The sequence below is a fragment of the Aquila chrysaetos genome, chromosome 13, assembly GCF_900496995.4.
Source record: "Aquila chrysaetos chrysaetos chromosome 13, bAquChr1.4, whole genome shotgun sequence".
Taxonomy (NCBI): Eukaryota; Metazoa; Chordata; class Aves; order Accipitriformes; family Accipitridae; genus Aquila; species Aquila chrysaetos.
In genome coordinates, this window is record NC_044016.1 from 18,877,878 (window position 1) to 18,884,510 (window position 6,633).

Sequence of the window (6,633 nt, forward strand, 5' to 3'; positions counted from 1 at the left end):
CCATCACTTAATGCTCAAACTAAATGTCCTGGACTCTGAATGGTAGATTTTCTACAACTGAAAAAGGTTCCCCTCCTGGGTATGAATGTTTCAGTTAATTTGAGATCATTTTTGAATCCTCTACACAAACAGCCATACTTCAAGGCCGCAGCTAGAGGAGGAATTCTTTCGATTGCTGGGTCTTTAGTACTACAATAATAAATTTTTTCACATCTCCACCAAGACACTAAATTTTCTTTTTCTCGTAATGTAGTTCCCCTGTCTTCTACTGATGGCCAGGCTGTATTAACTGACCCATCTCAAGTAAAGCACCAAGAAGTTTTGGCCATATATTGAAATTGAGACCATATGGCCATGGACCATACTGAATCCCAGCTAACTGTTTTTTCTTCTGGTACGGTTTGATTGGCCTCTCCACATTTCCATTTCATAATGCTCCGGCTCTCATTAGTATTGATTCGTACATCATATGAACACCAACCCATAGGGCTGCCCACTATAAACATGTCTCCTATAGAAGAGGCTGGTGTAAATTGATGATTTGATAATTTCAGACAATCTTCTTCTCTACCCATCCATTTCCATTGTTTTCTAATGACCTTTACTTGTTCAGACCATTTAGTCACTGGCCTTTGTTTGCAATAGGTGGTTTTGTTTCTATGTTCTAAGGTAGTTAAATTCATAGTTAAAATTTCCCAAGGAACAGATTCCCCTACTGCTCTTGGTATCGGCAAACAAGCAGTAATTTGGGTAACATTTTGTAGGCTGGCAAATCCCTTAATCAATCCCAACATCAAATTTTCTTCGGACATTTTTTCAGGAATGCCAATCAATTGTTCTGTTTCCACTTGTCTTTTGTTCCTGATCATTAAATTGGTCCGGGTTTCCACCATCATTATCTGCCGAACTAATATAAAAAGAACAAGCACAAACAGATATGAAAAATTAGACATGTTTCAGAGTCAGTTTTAAAGTCTTTGGATCTCGGTTAATAATCTTCCATGGAGTAGGTGCCTTCTTTACTCGAGTGTAGTGTATCCAAGCATCCGATTCTGCAATTTTAATAGCTGTGAAGGTGGTTAACAGTATTTGGAAAGGTCCTTTCCAACGTTCCTGCAGGGGTTCGGAAGTCCACGTTTTCACATAGACATAGTCTCCTGGTTGTAAGTCATGCACCGGAACTTCCAGGGATAGTGGTCTATTCCACACCACTGCTTTCCGAATTGCAGTCAAAGTTTTTCCTAAGGAAAGTAAATAGTTATATACATCTTGTTTTCCTTTTACCTGCATGTTCGGGTTTGGTTCTGGAGATTCATAAGGTTTCCCATACAATAATTCATAAGGACTGACTGAGGTTTCACTCTTTGGTTGTACTCTGATTCGCAATAATGTCAATGGAAGTGCTTGAGGCCATTTTAAATTAGTCTCTTGACAAATTTTGCTTATTTGTCTTTTTAAGGTTTGATTCATTCTTTCTACTTTCCCACTGGATTGTGGCCTCCATGGGGTATGCAAATCCCATGTGATACCCAGAATTTTGCTAACATTTTGGACCACTTCTGCAACAAAGTGTGGACCTCTGTCAGAAGAAATTCCAATAGGAACTCCAAACCTTGGAATTATTTCTCGTAGTAACCATTTTACTACTTCTTTTGCTTGTGTGGAACGACAGGGAAAAGCTTCTGGCCATCCTGTAAAAGTATCAACCCCCACCAGGATGTACTGATACCCATTCTGCCTAGGTAGTTCTGAAAAATCTACTTGCCAATAGTCTCCAGGCTCTGTACCAGATTTTATTCGACCCATTTGAACCTTTTTCCTGATTATTGGATTATTTTTCAAACATACTTCACATTTTGCAGTTATTATTTTAGCTATTCCTAACATTCTAAGCGATACCACTTGTTTTTGTAGGGAAGTTACTAAGGCCTCTGCTCCCCAGTGACACTCCTGATGCTTTGTTTGAATTATTTCTTTCATCAAAAAGGGTGGAACTACCACCTGTCCTTTAGGTGTTATCCACCATCCGGCTAGGTTCTTCTTAGCATTTAATAATCGACCTAGCTTATCATCCTCCTCTGTGTATTTTGGTTCTTCCCTAGGGAGAGTTACTGTTTTGGAGGGAATTAATGCCATTTGCAATGCTCGTTCCTTTGCTACCTTTCTTGCTGTTCGGTCGGCTAAATTATTTCCAGCAATTTCCTTTGTGTTTCCAATTTGATGTGCTTTACAGTGCATGATTGCTACCTGATCTGGTTTCTGAACCGCTTGTAATAATTGTAAAATTTCATCTTGGTGTTTAATATTTGATCCCTGGGAGGACAATAATCCTCTTTCTTTCCACAATGCTGCATGGACATGTACCACTCCAAAAGCATACTTTGAATCTGTCCAAATATTTACTTTCTTCTCCTCGCTTAGTTCTAAACCTCGAATCAAAGCAATAAGTTCCGTTTTCTGAGCTGAGGTGGTACTTGGTAATGCTTCTGCTTCTATAACTGTGGTGTCTGTTGTTACCGCATATCCAGTGTATCGAACTCCTTGTTCTACAAAGCTGTTACCATCTGTATACAGTTCCCAGTCCGGTCGCTCCAATGGTACATCCTTTAAATCTTCACGACTGGAATAAACATACTCAATAGCAGCCAGGCAATCATGTTCCAATTGTCCTCCTTCCTGTATGGAACTTAAAAACACAGCTGGATTTGCCAGGTTAGTTGCTTTTAAAATTACATCATCTTGTTAAGTTAATATTACTTGGTACTTCATCATTCTGCTCGGAGATAGCTAGTGTCCCCCCTTTTGTTCTAGAACAGTTTTCACCATGTGTGGGACATAGACTGTTATTGTTTTTCCCAAAGTCAATTTCCGAGGTTCTTGTATAATCATCACTGTTGCAGCCACTGTTCTAAGACAATTTGGCCACCCTTTACTCACTGTGTCCAGTTGTTTGGAGAAGTAGCCGACTGGTCGTTTCCAGCTCCCCATCTTCTGGGTTAACACACCAAGTGCCAGGTGTTGTCTTTCATGAACGAACAGCTGAAAACCTTTAGTTAAATCAGGGAGGCCTAAAGCAGGTGTTAACATTAAAGCGCGTTTTAACTCTGTAAAGGCCCTTTGCTGTTTTGGACCCCACACAAAGGAAGAGTTCTTTTGGGCCTCATATAACGGTTTAGCTATTAGACCGTAGTTCATGATCCAAAGACGACACCACCCTGCCATTCCCAAGAACGCTCTAAGTTCATGGATATTTTTTGGCTCAGGTATACTACAGATGGTTTCTTTGCGATCTTTTCCCAATTGTCTCTGCCCTTTTGAAATCTCAAAGCCCAGATATATCACAGTCTGACATGCTATTTGGGCTTTCTTCCTGGATACTTTGTACCCATTTAGTCCCAGAAAATTCAAGACATCAATGGTTACCTGTATGCAGGTAGATCTTTCTTCTGTAGCAATCAATATGTCATCTACATATTGTAAAAGTAAATGTTCAGGCCTTGGTTTGTCCCGTTTCCAGACTTCAAGCTCTTTTGCCAGCTGGTTTCCAAAAATTGTCGGGCTATTTTTAAATCCTTGGGGTAGTCTTGTCCATGTCAGCTGCATCTTTCGCCCAGTTTGTGGATTTTCCCATTCAAAAGCAAACAACTTTCTGCTTTCCTTCTCCAAGGGTATGCAAAAGAAAGCGTCTTTTAAATCAAGCACTGTAAACCACTGATGAATCTCCTTCAACGCTGTTAACAATGTATAAGGATTTGTAACCACAGGATATGTGTCTTTGGCTATTTGATTCACTGCTCTCAAATCTTGCACTAACCTGTATTCTCCCGAGGGTTTTCTAACTGGTAAAATAGGAGTATTATATTCAGATTCACATTCCTCCAAAATTTTATACTTCAAAAATTTGTCAATCAATTTCTTTAACTCCTGCCTGACCTCTGGTTTAATTGGGTATTGTTTAATTTTTACTGTTCCTGCACCTTCTTTTAGATCTATTTTTACAGGTACTTCTAATTTTGATTTACCAGGAATCTCTGTTTCCCACACTGTAGGGATCACTGCAAAATCCACCTCCGGTGGAATTTCTTGCCCCTCCACTTTTTCTTGTATCATTAGGATTTCTCCTGTTTTTGACTCAGGTATCTTCAAAAAGAGTTCTCCTTCCTCAAAAACAATTTGTGCATTTAATTTAGATGACAAATCCCTTCCTAACAAGGGTATCGGGCATTCTGGTACATACAAAAATTCATGTGTAATTATTTTATTTCTAAATTTCAAATCCAGAGGTTGCAGGAATGGTCTGTTTTCTTCTTTCCCTGTTGCTCCTACTATGTTTGCCGTTTTTGTTCCAATTTTTCCTGTACAAGTATTTAATACTGAAAATGTCGCTCCTGTATTCACTAAGAATTTAACTTCTTTTTCCCCCAGCTTAATTATAACCAGAGGCTCAGCTGGGTTCCCCTCTGGTCCTCTTCATTCATCCAAAACCATCATTCTGGCTACCTCTTTCTGAATATTTCCTCCTGAACACTGCACATTTTTAGGACAATCTCTTCTCCAATGTCCTTCCTCCCGACACAAAGCACACTGATTCACTCCTAAGGGGGTATTAAAATTCCGATTGCTAAAATTCATAAATCCTCTTCGTCCACTGCCACCTCGTCCTCTTCCTCTACCTCGTCCTCTGTCTGCTGTTCCTGTGATTACGGCCAGTAATCTATTTTCTCTGATTTTCCTTTCCTCTTTTTCCCTGTTATTATATACTTTCCATGTTGTCTCCAACATTTTATTCAAACTCCTTGAATCCTCTCCCTCCAGCTTCTGAAGTTTCTTTCTTATGTCCGGTGCCAAGTGCCCCATAAAAATCAAAGCCAACTGTATCTGAGCCGCCTCTGTTTCTACTCTTAAATCAGTATATTTTCTGGCAGCTTCCTTCAATCTTTCCAGAAACACTGAGAGAGATTCATTCTTATCTTGCCTCTCCTCATATAATTTAGACCAATTCAAAGATTTAGGCATAGCATGTTTAACTCCATATAAAATCCATTTCTGATACCGACTCAGCCTTTCTCTATGTTCTACTTTATTTGGATCCCACTGCGGATCCCCAGACGGAAAATTCTGCTCTAAGGTTCCACCTATTGTCCCACTCAATACAGCCACTTCTGCCTGTGCTTTGCCAGTTTTTAGTACCATTTGCTTTTCTGTATCATCCAACAAATTATCCAAGATCACCTGTAAATCACTCCAGTCTGGATTCTGCGTTCTAATTATAGTATCCACTACTCTGCCAACTCTCTCAAGATCTTCTCTATATACTCCAGCTGGCTGCTTCCAAGCCATCAAGTCCACAACCAAAAAGGGCACCTTTACATACGCTGGTCCATTGTTACCAACTCCCTGTCTCAAGGGAGCTATTGTTTGTGCCTGCTGTCGGGTCCTTCGAGAAATGGGGGTATGAATCACAACTTCAGACGGTCCTTCCCCTGCATTCTCTATTCCACTGCTTTCTGGTTCTTCCATCTGTTCCCTATGCTCTAACTCCCAATTCCTTCCTCTCCTGGGAGGGGATATATCCAACTCTGGCCCTTCATCCTCTTTGGGGGCAATATCACATGCCAGACAACATTTCTTCTCTTTCTTATTATCAAAAGTTATAGCCATTACCAAATTGTCCCTACTAACTAGCTTGCACTCATTCTGCCAATCTCTTCTCTGCCTTAAGTAAAAAAATAAATCCACATGAGGTACTTCATTTCCCTTCTCTTCTACAAAACAACATTAACTGCAGAATGGTGTCATAATTCAGTGTCCCATTCACGGGCCACCTTTCCTGATCCTCTAATGTATACAGAGGCCACCAATGATTACAATAGTCAATCATTTGATTTTTTTACGTAAATCATCATACAGTTCACCCAAATGTGCCAACAAACATCCCAACGGAGATGTTTTCGGTATCTTTCCATCAGTGGACAAATTTCCCATACTCTTACTCTTAAATAATTTGGCAAATGCCATTATGTTTATACCCAATACCAAATATCTATTAAATATATAACAAATATCAAAAATCAATAATCAATTATCAGATGTTGAATACCAAATATCAAGTGCCAAGTATCAAATACAAAGTTTCAAATACCAAATACATATATCAAACACCAAATATTAAATAAATACAAATAACAATTGTTGCCAGGTAATGGAGTCCACCTACTTGCCCAGGGCACAGACAAAGCCGACTTCCCTAAGCAAGAGTCATAACCAATATCCCCTGGCAAAATTATTAACCAGCAAATATATTCACACTTTATAACTTCCAACCTCAATAAGAGACACTACAATCGTTGCCAAGACTCACTTCATGCTCAATTGCACATCCCACACTTACAACACTCACGATACTTCCAAGTACACAATATATCTCACTTTTTTTTTTCTCCCTTTTTTTCTTTATTTGTTTTTGGTTTTTTTTTTTTTTTCCTTTAGAATTTGGGACTCAAACCCAAAATTTCCAAAATGCTTTTGAAGCTGGGACTCTAACCCAGAATCCTCAAAAGTTGTGGGACTCTAACCCACTCCCAAATTGTCCAACCCAGCAATAGCTTTCGCTTATGTCTTACGGGCAGACGC

General features: G+C 39.4%; 1 long non-coding RNA gene across 1 annotated transcript; it reads right to left on the reverse strand.

Moving 5' to 3' along the window:
* Window positions 1-297: 297 nt before the first annotated feature.
* LOC121233780 lies at window positions 298-6,321 on the reverse strand. Its single transcript, XR_005933888.1, has 3 exons — window positions 6,310-6,321; window positions 6,214-6,216; window positions 298-861 (listed from the first exon to the last, which is right to left on the reverse strand). It is a non-coding gene; the product is annotated as an uncharacterized LOC121233780 (long non-coding RNA).
* Between the last annotated feature and the right edge of the window lie 312 nt (window positions 6,322-6,633).